The 13,410-nt window shown below is 45.3% G+C and overlaps 1 protein-coding gene across 5 annotated transcripts in view; it reads right to left on the bottom strand.

The window, feature by feature from the left end:
- LOC311606933 (up-regulator of cell proliferation) overlaps positions 1-11,879 on the bottom strand; it is a 41,206-nt gene extending 29,327 nt beyond the window's left edge. For 2 of the 5 annotated variants that reach the window (XM_084798346.1, XM_084798350.1), the window contains exon 1: positions 11,317-11,449. The gene's annotated coding sequence lies outside the window, so the exon portion shown is untranslated. Of the gene's footprint in view, positions 1-2,535; positions 2,555-11,316; positions 11,450-11,474 lie in introns of those variants that run through there. The other 3 variants (XM_084798349.1, XM_084798348.1, XM_084798347.1) reach the window with 3 other exon arrangements.
- Positions 11,880-13,410: the final 1,531 nt, after the last annotated feature.

The following is a 13,410-nucleotide window of genomic DNA, read 5'->3' as shown; positions in this document are numbered from 1 at the left end:
GGTGGTGGGCTTTCCTAGCATCAGCTACAATCTATGAATACGTGGACATGTAAACTTTTGAGCCTTGGTTCCAGTCTCTTTTAAGAGAAAATACCTAATTAAAAACTCTTGGACTATGCAATGCAAACCGCTCCTGGTGGCATTTTTGTGTTATCACATTAAGTTGTTTTTCATTTTGTTTTTCGAGACAGGGTTCCTCTGTATAGCTCCGTCTGTCCGGGACTGACTGTGTAGACCAGACTGGCCTCGAAATCAGCGATCCGCCCACCTCTGCCTCCCAGAGTGCTGGGATTCCAGGCGTGCGCCACCACACCCGACATTTTTAAATTTTCTTACATTTTAGTCATATTCTTACCCCTCCCAGTTCCGCTCCTCCTTCCTCACTTCATGTTCTTTCTCTCTCTTATTCTTATTTAGACAGGTTCCCAGTGTGTACCACTGCCAAGAACTCACTGTGTAGACCAAGATGGCCTCGAATTTATGGAGTTCCATCTGCTCGTGTCTGCCTCCACAATGCTGAGATTAAAAGTATGCGCCACCATGTGGCCCAGGACCCAAAATTAAGTATTAGTATTATTTTCACCACTAAGAATATTAAATACCAAAGAGATAATTAAACCCTATGCTCAGTTGCCAGAATATCTAGGCTGGAACCTGAACTTCACCAATTTACTAGTTATAGTTGGCAGATAAGACAGAACCTCTCCCTTTAATCCCAGCACTCGGGAGGCAGAGGCTGTTGGATCGCTGTGAGTTCGAGGCCAGCCTGGTTTACAAAGTGAGTCTAGGGCAGCCAAGGCTATGGGGGGGGGGGGAGAGACAAGACAGAATCTCTCCAGGGCCGTGGGTCCTCATTCCCTTCTTCTCTGTGAGGACTAAATAAATGAATGTTCATTTGGTGCAGGTTCTCTTTTCCAGCCTAGAAACCACTCAATGCTTTCTGGGCCTTCTTGTCCTCTTCAAAAAAAAAACAAAAGCTATCAATTAGTTCAGAAGGCATCTAAAGATCTACAAAGGAAAGCTGATATGTACAGCAATGGCAAGGTATAAGACACAAAGTACAAATCCAGGGGAAAGAGGCTAGGAAGTTGAGGGGTGGGAAGTCATAATTGGCTTTATTCAAGGCTGTAGTGATGGCCACTAGAGGACTGGGGGCAGGAGGGAGTGCATGCCTTTAGTTCCAGCACCCAGGAAGCAGCAGCAGACATCTCTGTGAGTTCCAGGCCAGGCTGAATCGGATGTGCTTCCTGGCCTGGTGATTTTTACACTGTCTGCACTGTGTGTGCAGAGGCCTTTCCCGGCATTGGGTCCCTCCTCAGTCTTTATTTACTTTACAAGGAGTCTCGATGCAGTCCCATCTCTATTCCTTAAAGAGATCTATGTCTGCTCTGTTGTGCATGTGGCATTGAATTATCATCATGACAGTTTTTACCAAATTGTGCTGTCGGCCCCTTGAAGTTTGAACCAACACAGGCTACTGAACTGTTGTGATTGTTTTCTGATTAGAAAGTTGATTCTTGAGGGCTGGAGATATGGCTCAGCGGTTAAGAGCACTGATTGCTCTTCCAAAGGTCCTAAGTTCAATTCCCAGCAACTACATGGTGGCTCACAACCATCTATAATGAGATCATGAGATCTGGTGCCCTCTACTGGCATGCAGGCACACATACAGGCAAAATACTGTATAAATAATATGCAATAAATAAATGAATACTTTTTTTAAAAAAGAAAGTTGATTCTTGTGTCCTCATAGAGCCTTTTGCCCTTATGAATGGAAGGATGAGGAGGGAACAGGCATTCTCTATGGTGTCTTCTTATCTTTTTCTTTTTTTTTTTTTAAGCTTCTCACATTATTTTTAAGTTTTTGTTTTTGTCTTTTAAGGGTGTATGGGTGTTTTGCCTGCATGTATGTAATTGTATCACACCTGTTGGAAGTCAGAATGCATCTGATTCTCTGGAACTGGGTGCGGTACCACATGAGTGCTGGGTCCTCTACAGCAGTGAGGCAGAGACTGGGAATGGTGTGGTCTATTGAAACCTCAAAGGCCACACCCAGTGACAGACGTATTCCAACAAGGCCACACTTCCCACCCCTTCCCAACTGGTTCTACCAATTGAGACCAAGCTTAACTAAAACATGAGCCCATGAGGGCAGCTTTCATTCAAACCACTAAAAGCTTTTAACTGTTGTTGTAGAATGAGATTTTTTTTCTCCCACCCTAGATCCCAAAATAACAACTCATGAGACTCATTAAATATTATACAAATTCCTAAACCATACAGCTAGGCGTTTCTCGCTGGGCGTGGTCGCACACGCCTGTAGTCCCAGCACTTGGGAGGCAGAGGCAGGTGGATCGCTGTGAGTTCGAGGCCAGCCTGGTCTATAAAGTGAGTCCAGGACAGCCAAGGCTACACAGAGAAACCTTGTCTCAAAAAACAAAAACACAAACAAAAAAACAGCTAGGCTTTTCTCTGACTAGCTTATAACTTAAAACAATCCATTTATACTACTTTATATTCTGTGAGGTTGGTTACCTGAGCTCAGATATGTGCTTTCATTCTCCTCACATCTTGCCAGTGAATCCCACACACCAAGCTCTCTCCCAGAATCCCTTCTGCCTCCCGGAAGTCCCACTTATTTCCTGCCTCAGCCATAGGCAATGGGGTTTTGGAGTGTTTTGTTTTGTTTTGTTTTCTTAATTTTTGTTTTTTGTTTTGGTATTTCAAGACAGGGTTTCTCACGCCGGGCGTGGTGGCGCACACCTTTAATCCCAGCACCTGTCAATTAAAAACCCATTACCTAAACTGGGTGTGGTGGCACAGGCCTTTAATCCCAGCACTCGGGAGACAGAGGCAGGCAGAGTTCGAAGCCAGCCTGGTCTACAAAGTGAGTCCAGGACAGCCAAGGCTACACAGAGAGACCCTGTCTTGAAAAACCAAAAACAACAACAAGACTCATAGCAATCAACCTGTCTCCGCCTCCCAAGTGCTGGGATTATAGGCGTGCGCCACCACTCCCGGCTGTTTTAGGGTTTCAACTATGTTATTTTTGGGGTTTGTTTGTTTGTTTGTTTGTTTTTAAGGTAAAATCTTTAAGCCGATGGGTCAAACAAGCATTGGACCAGCCGGGTGTGGTGGCACATGCCTTTAATCCCAGCACTCGGGAGGCAGAGGCAGGCGGAGCTATGAGTTCGAGGACAGCCTGATCTACAATGCGAGTCCAGGACAGCCAAGGCTACACAGAGAAACCCTGTCTTGAAAAACAAAAACAAAAACAAATTTTTTTATTGTTTTACGTGTATGAGTGCATTCCTGCATGTATGTATGTGCACCACATGCATGCTCTATACCTAAAGAAATCAAAAGAGGACATTGGATTCCCCTGGGGCTGGAATTACAGCTGTGAGCTGCCATGTGGGTGCGGGGACTTGAACCTGGGTCCTCTGCAAGAGCAGCAATGCTCTTAACCATAGAGCCAACTCTTTAGGGCCTTTTGGTTTGTTTGTTTGTTTGTTTGTTTAATCATCTGGTCCTACCAACTTGCTCTAAGTCAAGAATGACTGAACTTCTGATCTTCCGGCCTCCACTTCCCCAGTGCTGGGGTCACAAGCATGTGCCACCACAACAGATTTATGTGTTGCTAGGGGTTGATTAGGGTCTTATGTGTGCTAGCTCAAGATTCTACCAACTGAACTCCATTACCAGCCCCCAGAGTTGTTTCCTAGGGCTGGAGATGGCTCAGTTAAGAGCAGAGGACCTGAGTTCAGTTTCCAGCACCCATGTCAGGCGGCTTGCAGCAGCCTCAAACAACACCAGCTCTTTCAAGATCCAATGCCTCTGGCCTCTTTGGACACCCCAAATCATGAGCCACCATACCCGGCTCCTACTGTTTTTTGTTTTGTTTTGTTTTGTTTTGATTTGGTTTTGGTTTTCAGGACAGGGTCTCTCTGTGTAGTCCTGGCTGTTCTGGACTCCCTTTGTTGACCAAGCTGACCTGCAACTCACAGCAACCTGCCTGCCTCTGCCTCTGCCTCCCGAGGGCTGGGATTAAAGGCATGCGCCACCACGCCCAGCTTCTACTGTTGTATTTATTTATTTATTTATTTATTTATTTATTTATTTATTTTGAGACAGGGTTTCTCTGTGTAGCCTTGGCTGTCCTGGACCAGGCTGGCCTTGAACTCACATCGATCCGCCTGCCTCTGCCTCCCAAGTGCTGGGATTAAAGGCATGCGCCAACACGCCCGGCCTCTACTATTGTTTTTAAACAAAACCTCAAACCTTAGATTTTACCAATAAAGACTCAAGAGCCACATGCAGAGTAAAAGCCTACTAGCTCAGAGAGGCAGAGAAAGCACCCAGCTGACCTTCATACTCAGCCAATGTCCCAGAAGGAAAAAGCCCCTTCTCCTTTTCCACACTGTATTAAAAACAAAACAAAACAAAGCCTTCAATGGGGGCTGGAGAGATGGCTGAGCAGTTAAGATCACTGGCTGCTCTCCCAGAGGCCTGGGTTCAATTCCCAGCACCCACATGGCAGCTCACAACTGTCTGTAACTCCAGTTCCAGGGGATCTGACACCCTCATACAGACATACTTGAAGGCAAAACACCAATGGACATAAAATTAAAAAACAAAAACAAAAACCCCTTCAAACTGAATGCCCATCCTTTCCACTTCTGTGCATTTCTCTAGCCATCCTCCATGCTTCCTCTTACTTACTCTGGTTTTCCCCTTGGTCCACTTCCTGTCAACTGGCTACTTGCTCCACCTCTTGACCTGTGGTTGACTTTATTTAATCCTGGTACAGAAAGCACTTGGATTAAAGGTGTCTGCTAGGGCTGAGCCACACCACAGCTAGAACAGGTTTTTCCAGTACACCTATATTACAGGGCCCGCAAAGACCTCTAACTACAGATCTAGGGGATCGCTGCCACCTTCTGGCCTACATGGGTACCTGCATTTGTGCACATCCCCACAGAGACATACACATATTTTAAACTAAATAAATCAATGTGGGCTGGGAATACCTACCATATGTGAGTCTCTGGGTTCAATCTCAATCTCTCTCTCCCCATTCCCACCCTCTCTTCAATAGTGGCTTGCTTGTAATCTTAGCAGTCAGAAGGCAGAGGATCCTAAATTTGAGGCCAGCCTGAGCGACACAGTGAAAATCGTTTAAAAGAAGAAAGAAGAAAATCTAGCAAATTGAATCCAACAGCATATTAAAGGGATTCTATACCATGCTGGGGACACACTCGGTTGGCAGGCTGCCTGCCTAGCTTGAGAGCCTGGGTTAGGTCTCCAGAACTAAGTGGTGTTTTCCAGCAGTGATCCCAGCACTCAGGAAGCGGAGGCAGGAAAACTATGAGTTCATGAGCAGCCAGGGCAATACTTAGCGAATTTCAGGCAAGTCTGAGCTTCAAAACAAAAGAGGAAATGGGGGTGGGGAGAAAGGGGAAGAAGAAAAGAGAAATGAAAAGGGAAAGTAACAAAAACGAAGGAAGGGAGGGAGGGAGAGAGGGAGGGAGGGAGAGAGGGAGGGAGGGAGGGAAAGAGAAGGAAACCTATTTTAATCACTTCTATAGTGGTTTAGTACTACAGAACAGGACTAAAAGTTCTAACAAGGCAATTAGACACACATACAAAAACATTTACAGAAATACAAAAAGCTTACAAATGGGGAAAACTGGGTATAATAGCAAAGACCTGTAATTGCAGCACTCAGGGAGGCAGAGGCAGGTGGATCTCTGAGTTCAAGGCCAGCCTGGTCTACAATGTGAGTCCAAGACAGCCAGGGCTACACAGAGAAACCCTGTTGGGGGCGAGAGGAATAGTTCAAGATCATCTTCCACTATATAATGAGTGTTGTGAGCATTCTATGCCAGAAACACAAACACGTATCTTTCTACAGTATCAGAATTTATCAAATAACACTAAACTCACAAGATTCAGTTTCAGTGGTAACATATGCCAGATCATCCTATTTACCTTGGTAATCTCGCCAAACGCAATTGCACCTCCTGTCTTTACAATATTTTTTCTTGCGTGTATGCATGGATGGGCATATACATGTGTACATGCTTGTGAGTGTGTGTGTGTGTGTGTGTGTGTGTGTGTGTAAACTTGACGTTGGAAATGATCATCATCATCATCATCAATTACTTTTATTCAAGGAAATGGTCTCTCAATCAAAGCCAGCGCTTGGGCCAGTATGGCTCGTCTCCTTGGCCAGCCTGCAATACTCACTTGGCATGTGGCCTGGGATCTGAATTCCTGTCCTCAAACCAGCAACATCAAGCACCTAACTACTGAGTCGTCACTTCCGCCCTTTTATTCCAATCTTTTGTTTGTTTTGTTTTGTTTGTTGAGACAGGGTCTCTCTGTGTAGCCCTGGCTGACCTGGAGCTCACTCTGTAGACCAGGCTGGACTTGAACTCACAGAGCTCTGCCTGCCTCTGCCTCCCGAGTGCTGCGCATAAAGGAGTGCGCCACCACACCTGGCTCCCTTTATTCCACATATATGCGATTTACAGGAAGACTATAAGTCAAGGAGGCTATAACTAAGCTAAAGTGAGAAAGTGAGAAATAAAGTAGAATCTGTATTGATAGCATAATGAACACAAAGCAACCACTGGTGTGACGGTGACTAAGAACGACCCCCATAGGCTCATATATTTGGATGCTAGTCATCAGGGAGTGGCGCTACTTTACCGATTAGGCAGTGTAGTCTTGTTGGAGGAAGTGTGCCACTGGGGGATGGGCTTTCAAGTTTCAAAAACCCAAGCCAGGCTCAGTCCGTGTCTCTCTCTTCCTGCTGCCTGCAGACGTGTATCTAGAACGCTCAGCTGCTTCTTCAGAACCATGCATGCCTGCATGCTGCCACACTCACCACCATGATGAACATGGACTAAACCTCCGAAATTGTAAGCAAGTCCCAGTTAAATGCTTTCTCTTATAAGAGCTGCCTTGGTCACTGTGTCTCTTCTCCTGGAATTGGAGTTATATATACTTTGTGAGCCACATGGAGGTGCTGGGAATGGATCCTGGGTCTTCTGTAAGAGTAACAGGTGCTCTTAACCACTAGGCTATCTCTCCAGCCTATGCCTAGCCTTTTTAAAAAGTATTATTTCTGCAGTGTATCTATATATCTAATATTATTTCACAGTGCAAAGTTTTTTTTTCCTGGCTTATGAAAAAAAAAATCAAAGTCTCAGACTGGGCAGTTGTAGCATTCACCTTTAATTTCAGCACTTGAGAGACAAAGGTGGGAAGATCTCTATGAGTTCGAGGCTAGCCTGGTCTACAGAAAAACACTGTATTAAAAAACTACAAAGGAGAGCTGGGCGTGGTGGCGCACACATTTAATCTCAGCACTAGGGAGGCAGAGGCAGGTGGATTGTGAGATTGAGGCCAGCCTCGTCTACAAAGTGAGTCCAGGACAGCCAAGGCTACACAGAGAGACCCTGTCTTGAAAAACAAAACGAACAAACTAAAAACTAAAAAAGGGGGAAAAATAAAGAAAAAAGCCTCTGTGGAAGATTTTGAAAAATCAGTCAATAGGGACTGAAGAAACGGCTTCGTAGGTAAGAGCACTAGCTGCTCTTCCAGAGGACCCAGGTTCAAATCCTAGCACCTACATGGCAGCTCACAACTGTCTGTAACCCCAGTCCCAGGGGATCAAAGATCCTCATACAGACACACAGGCAGGCAAAACACCGATGGACATAAAAATAAAAATAATCATTAAAAAGAGAAAATCAGTCATTAATAAAGCCAGGTCTACAGCCTGGTCTACAAAGTGAGTCATGGACAGCCAAGCCTAACACAGAGAGACCCTGTCTTGAAAAAAACAAAACAAAAATAAATAAAGAAATAAAATAAAATAAAGCCACCACCAGGAGTAATTACCATTATCACTCAGCTGCACTGAGATATATTCTTAAACAGAAATATGAACAATTACATAAAATTTGAAGTCATTTGTTCCAAGACATGTGCAGGGGGTTAAATAACAAAGGATGGCTGGCCATGAACTAACTTTCTTTTTTCTTTTTTCTTTTCTTTTTTTTTTTTTTTTTTGGTTTTTTTTTTTGTTTTCGAGACAAGGTCTCTCTGTGTTAGCCTTGGCTGTCCTGGACTTGCTTTGTAGACCAAGCTGGTCTCAATTTCACAGCGATGCCCCTGCCTCTGCCTCCCAAGTGCTGGGATTAAAGGTGTGTGCCACCATGCCCCATGAACTAACATTTGTTTATTTATTTTTACTCCAGGGTTTTGTTTTATTAGGTAGAGTCTCACTATGTAGCTCTAACTGCCCTTGAACACACTTATCCTCTGGCCCCTACCTCCCAAGTCCTTAGATTACAAAGAATGAGCTAATCTTTTTTAATAATGTTTTTATTTATTCTTTGAGAATACACTGTATTTTGACCATACTCTTTCCCTTCTCTCAAGAGCCTACCTTCCTACACCCTACACATCCAACTTGATGGTCTTTTTCTTTAAAGATTTATTTATAAAAAAAGAAAAAACGGGGGCTGGAGAGATGGCTCAGAGGTTAAGAGCACTGGCTGCTCTTCCAAAGGTCCTGAGTTCAATTCCCAGCAACCACATGGTGGCTCACAACCATCTATAATGTGATCTGATGCCTTCTTCTGGCCTGCAGGTGTACATGCAGGCAGAGCACTGTATACATAATAATAAATAAATCTTTTTTAAAAAAAAAGAAAAAAGGAAAGAAAAAGAGGGGGCGTGGTGAGAAAGCCTGTCTCAAAAACATACAAACAAACAAACAAATAAAAGGGTTTATTATTTATTTTATGTATGAGTATGCTATCTGCATGTACACCTGCATGCCAGAAGAGGGCATCAGATCACACTATAGATGGTTGTGAGCCACCATGTGGTTGCTGGGAATTGAACTCAGGACCTCTGGAAGAGCAAACTGTGCTTTTAACCATTGACCCATCTCTCTAGCCCCATGGTCTTTTTCTTTAAAAACAAAACAAAACAAAACAAATATATGAAGTCCAGTTTGTATTGAATGCCTACTCTGGAATATGGATGAAATGCCCAGTGTCACTCCACTGAAGGAAACTGGTTTTTCCTCTCCCAGCAGCCTTCACTTCCAAATAGCTTCTTGGCTAGGGGGTGGGTGGGAGTTTGTGTACTTCTTCTCAGCACTCAGATTCTATCTGACTTGAACTTGTGTGCATCTTCGGCATGCTGTCACAGTCTGAGTTCATACATGCATTTGCCCTGATGTGTCTAGAAAAAGCTCTTTCCTTGAAGTTATCTATTACTTCTGGCTCTGACAGATTCTAACCCTCTTTCAGCCCCATCATCAATATAGATCTCTTGAGGAGAAGGGTGTGATATGGCCTGCAGGTTCCAAAGTCTCTTATTCTCTGCAAGGTGACCCAAGGTGTGTGTGTGTGTGTGTGTGTGTGTGTGTGTGTGTGTGTGTGTGTATGTATGTGTGTGTGTATGTGTGTATGTATGCCCCCTCTCTCTCTGGGATGGGGGTGGGGTAAGCTATTGTTGTTTTTTGCTTGCCTGTTTGTTTGTTTGTTTGTTTTTGGAAACAAGATCTCACAATATAGCACTGGTTGGTGCTATATAGACCAGGCTGGCCTCAAATTCAGATACCTGCTTCTGCCTCCTAAGTGCTAGGACTAAAGGTGTGCACCATCATGCCTGGCTCTTCTACGTTTTTGTTGTTTGTTTGTTTGTTTTTTAAAGATTTATTTATTGTGTATGAGTGCTTTACCAGCAAAAGAGAGCATCAGATCACAGTACAGATGGTTGTGAGCCACCATGTGGTTGTTGGGTATAGAACTCAGAACCTTTGGGAAAGCAGTCAGTGCTCTTAACCTCTGAGCCATCTCTCCAGCCCCAGAAATTCTTGATAGTGGAGCTAAAGGGAAGGAAGTAAAGCTCACGGACACTAGATCCCGAGGGATTAGAGAGCGCTGAATGTACCCCTATAGACCACAGGGGTCAGAGAGCCCTAAATGTATCCCTTTTTTTTTTTTTTTTTTTGTCTTGGGCAGGGTTTGTATTTATGTGGTGCACAACATGACAGAGAATGTCTCTGGCTACTGCTTTCTATCTCACTGCCTTTCAGAAAAGCTCTCTCACTTAACTGGGAGTTCATTGTCTAGGTTAAGCCAGCTCCAGGGTTCTGGTCACCCTCACTCCCCAGTGCTGGGGTTAGAGACACCAACAGCCAAGCTCCACTCAACTCTACCCCCAAAGACACGGTTTCTCCGAGCTCCACTTTTTACGTGGATGCTCACGAACCCAGGTTCTCATGCCTGTACAGCAAGCATTCTTTTTTGTTTGTTTGTTTGTTTTTTGAGACAGGGTTTCTCTGTGTAGCCTTGGCTATCCTGGACTCACTTTATAGACCAGGCTAGCCTTGAACTCACAATGATCTGCCTGCCTCTGCCTCCCTAGTGCTGGGATTAAAGGCCTACACCACCAAACCCGACCAAGCATTCTTATTTACTGAGCTATTTCCTCAACTCCTCCAATTTGTTTTAAATTTTCCTTTTGGGGATTTTCTTTTAAAGACGTAGTCTTACTCTGGAATTTAGGCTGGCCTCAAACTCACTATGTCGCTCAGTCTGACGTTGGAACACCTTTGCTCCTGGAATAACTGCATTAGCATGCCCTGTTAAGTATATCAGTCTGAAATATACATATATGTATATGTGTGTATATATGTATATATATGCAAAATAGATACATATATATCACTTACATACACAGTAACAGAACCATGCTGATTCTTTACTGTATGAGAAACACTGATTCTGTTTTTGCTTTTGTTTGGTTTTTTTGGAACAGAGTTTCTCTGTGTAATAGCTCTGACTGTCCTGGAACTTGCTCTGTAGCCCAGGCTGGCTTCCAACTCACAGAGATCCGCCTGCCTCTGCCTCCCAAGTGCTGGGATTAAAGGCATGTGCCACCACCGGCCTGATACGCTGATACTGTGTATTTTATCCTATTTCACTTTGAAGATGTTGGCTACGCTCAATTACACCGATTTTGTGCCATTCTGATAAGTTTCTCATTACTTGGTCGTAGAGACTGCCCATGTCTTGGGTGAAGGGAAGCAGACAGAGTTCAACTTGGGGTGTGCACTTTCAGGGTGAGTCTACACCGCGACACTCATCAAAACCACCTAAGTACTACTAGAAATGCAGCTTTCCAGACATGTAGATGTATTTGTGCTCAGCGCCTACGCGTATTCGGAAATATATTTAATAACACTTTTGCCCAGAAAGCATATAAAAGCGGATATATACTTACAGAGCTGACAACCCCTAAGCTCGGGAGTTATATGACAGTCTGGGGAGGAGCCCACCGCAGGGCAGAGAGCATTGTGTGTGACACCTGCAGTGTCAGGCACGTCCCCGGTGCTCAGGCCCTCGCCTAGCAGAAATCAGAGCCACAACACAGTAACTGACCGTGCGCAACCGGGATCTTTCTCACGCGCCCGCGCACGACCGCGGATCCACAGTCCCTGGCGGCGCGCACGCGCAGACCGCCGCTCCGGGAGCCTCAGGCAACCCAGCGGGGTCGGCCAGGCCCGATCGGTGGGAGCACGGCGCTGAAACGGATCCAGAAGGCAAGGGAGGCGGAAACGGGGTCCTCCCGCCCTTCCACTCCGGGGCGGGCAGCCGGAGCGAATAGAAACGCGCGTGGGCGCCCGTCGACACCTGCCCCGCGCGAGGCGGAACCGGGGCGGCGCAGATTTAGGAGGGGAGTGCGTGTGCCGAGCGGGCGGCTCGCGGGGGCGGGGTCCCGCGAGCGTGTCACTTGGGCGCGCAGCTGCGAGCTGGAGTTTAGGGAGCCGTAGCGATTTGTCTCTGGGTGTCCAGCAAGTGAGGGTGAGCCTCTGGAGTATATCACCCTGTGAGCGAAAGCCCTAGACAGTCTTGTATTAGCCTAGAATTTGGTAAATGCGTCGCAGAAAAATAAATAGAACGAGTTCTGTTCTCCCTTAGCACCAATCCACTCGTTACTGTTTGCTAACATAATAGCATGGCTACTTTTCGTCGGTTTCCGTTCCCGAAAAAAAAAATATTCTATGATTGTTTCTGTTTTTGTTCTTGTTTTGTTTTGTTTTGTCTGAGACAGAGTCTCTTTGTAGTCCTGGCTGACCTAGAACTCGATGTGTATACCAGGTTAACCTCTAACTCAGATATCCACCTGCCTCTGCCTCCGGACAACTGGGATTAAAGGTGTGCGCCCCGCGTTATGCTGTACTTTGTGATCCAAGTTTTTTCTTTTTTTCCCCCAGATATTTTTTATTAATTCATTCATTTTATATCTCAATAGTTATCCCATCCCATGTATCCTCCCATTCCTCCCTCCCTCCTGCTTTCCCCCTACTCCCCTCCCCTATGACTGTGACTGAGGGGGACCTCCTCCCCCTGTATATGCTCATAGGGTATCAAGTCTCTTCTTGGTAGCCTGCTGTCCTTCCTCTGAGTGCCACCAGGCCTCCCCATCCAGGGGGTGTGGTAAAAAAATGGGCACCGGGGTTTGTGTGAAAGTCAGCACCCACTCTCCGCTCAACTGTGGAGAATGTCCTGTCCATTGGCTAGATCTGGGTCGGGGTTCGATGTTTACTGCACTATATTCCTTGGCTGGTGTCATAGTTTGAGCAGGACCCCTGGGCCCAGATCTGCCCGTCATAATGATCTACTTGTAGGTTTCTAGGACCCACTGGATCCTTCTATTTCCCCATTCTCACTTGCTTCTCTCACCTAGAATCCCAATATGATGTCCTCCCCTCTGTTCCACTTTCGTGGTAAATGAAGACTTTCATGGGACGTGCCCCTTGGGCTAGTGTCCAGATATAAGTGAGTATATACCATTTGAGTCTCTCTGCTTCTGGGTTAACTCACTCATTATGATCATTTCTAGTTCAATCCATTTGTCTACAAATTTTGGGAATTCCTTGTTTTTAATAGCTGAGTAGTATTCCATAGTGTAAATATACCACAATTTCTTTATCCAAGTTTTCACATCACATTAAAAGTTTTGGGGCCGGGCAGTGGAGGCCCATGCCTTTAATCCCAACACTTGGGAGGCAGAGGCAGGGGGCTCTCTGAGTTCAAGGCCAGCGTAGTCTACAAAGCCAGTCCAGGACAGTCAAGATGACACAGAGAAACTCTGCCTTTTAGTTCGTCAGTTACTTTTTTGTTTTGTTTTGGGTTTGTTTGTTTGTTTGAGACAGGATTTCTCTTGTACCCTTGGCTGTCCTGGACTCACTTTGTGGAACAGACTGGCCTCGAACTCACAGTGATCCTTCTGCTTCTGCCTCCCGAGTGCTGGGATTAAAGCCTTGTGCCATCACACCAGCTTCAACAGTTACTTTTATCTAAAGAGATTAGC

This window comes from Acomys minous (assembly GCF_964271855.1).
Source record: "Acomys minous genome assembly, chromosome: 10".
NCBI lineage: Eukaryota > Metazoa > Chordata > Mammalia > Rodentia > Muridae > Acomys > Acomys minous.
The sequence above is the reverse complement of the archived record's forward strand: the minus strand, read 5'-3'. Positions and strand labels throughout refer to the sequence as shown.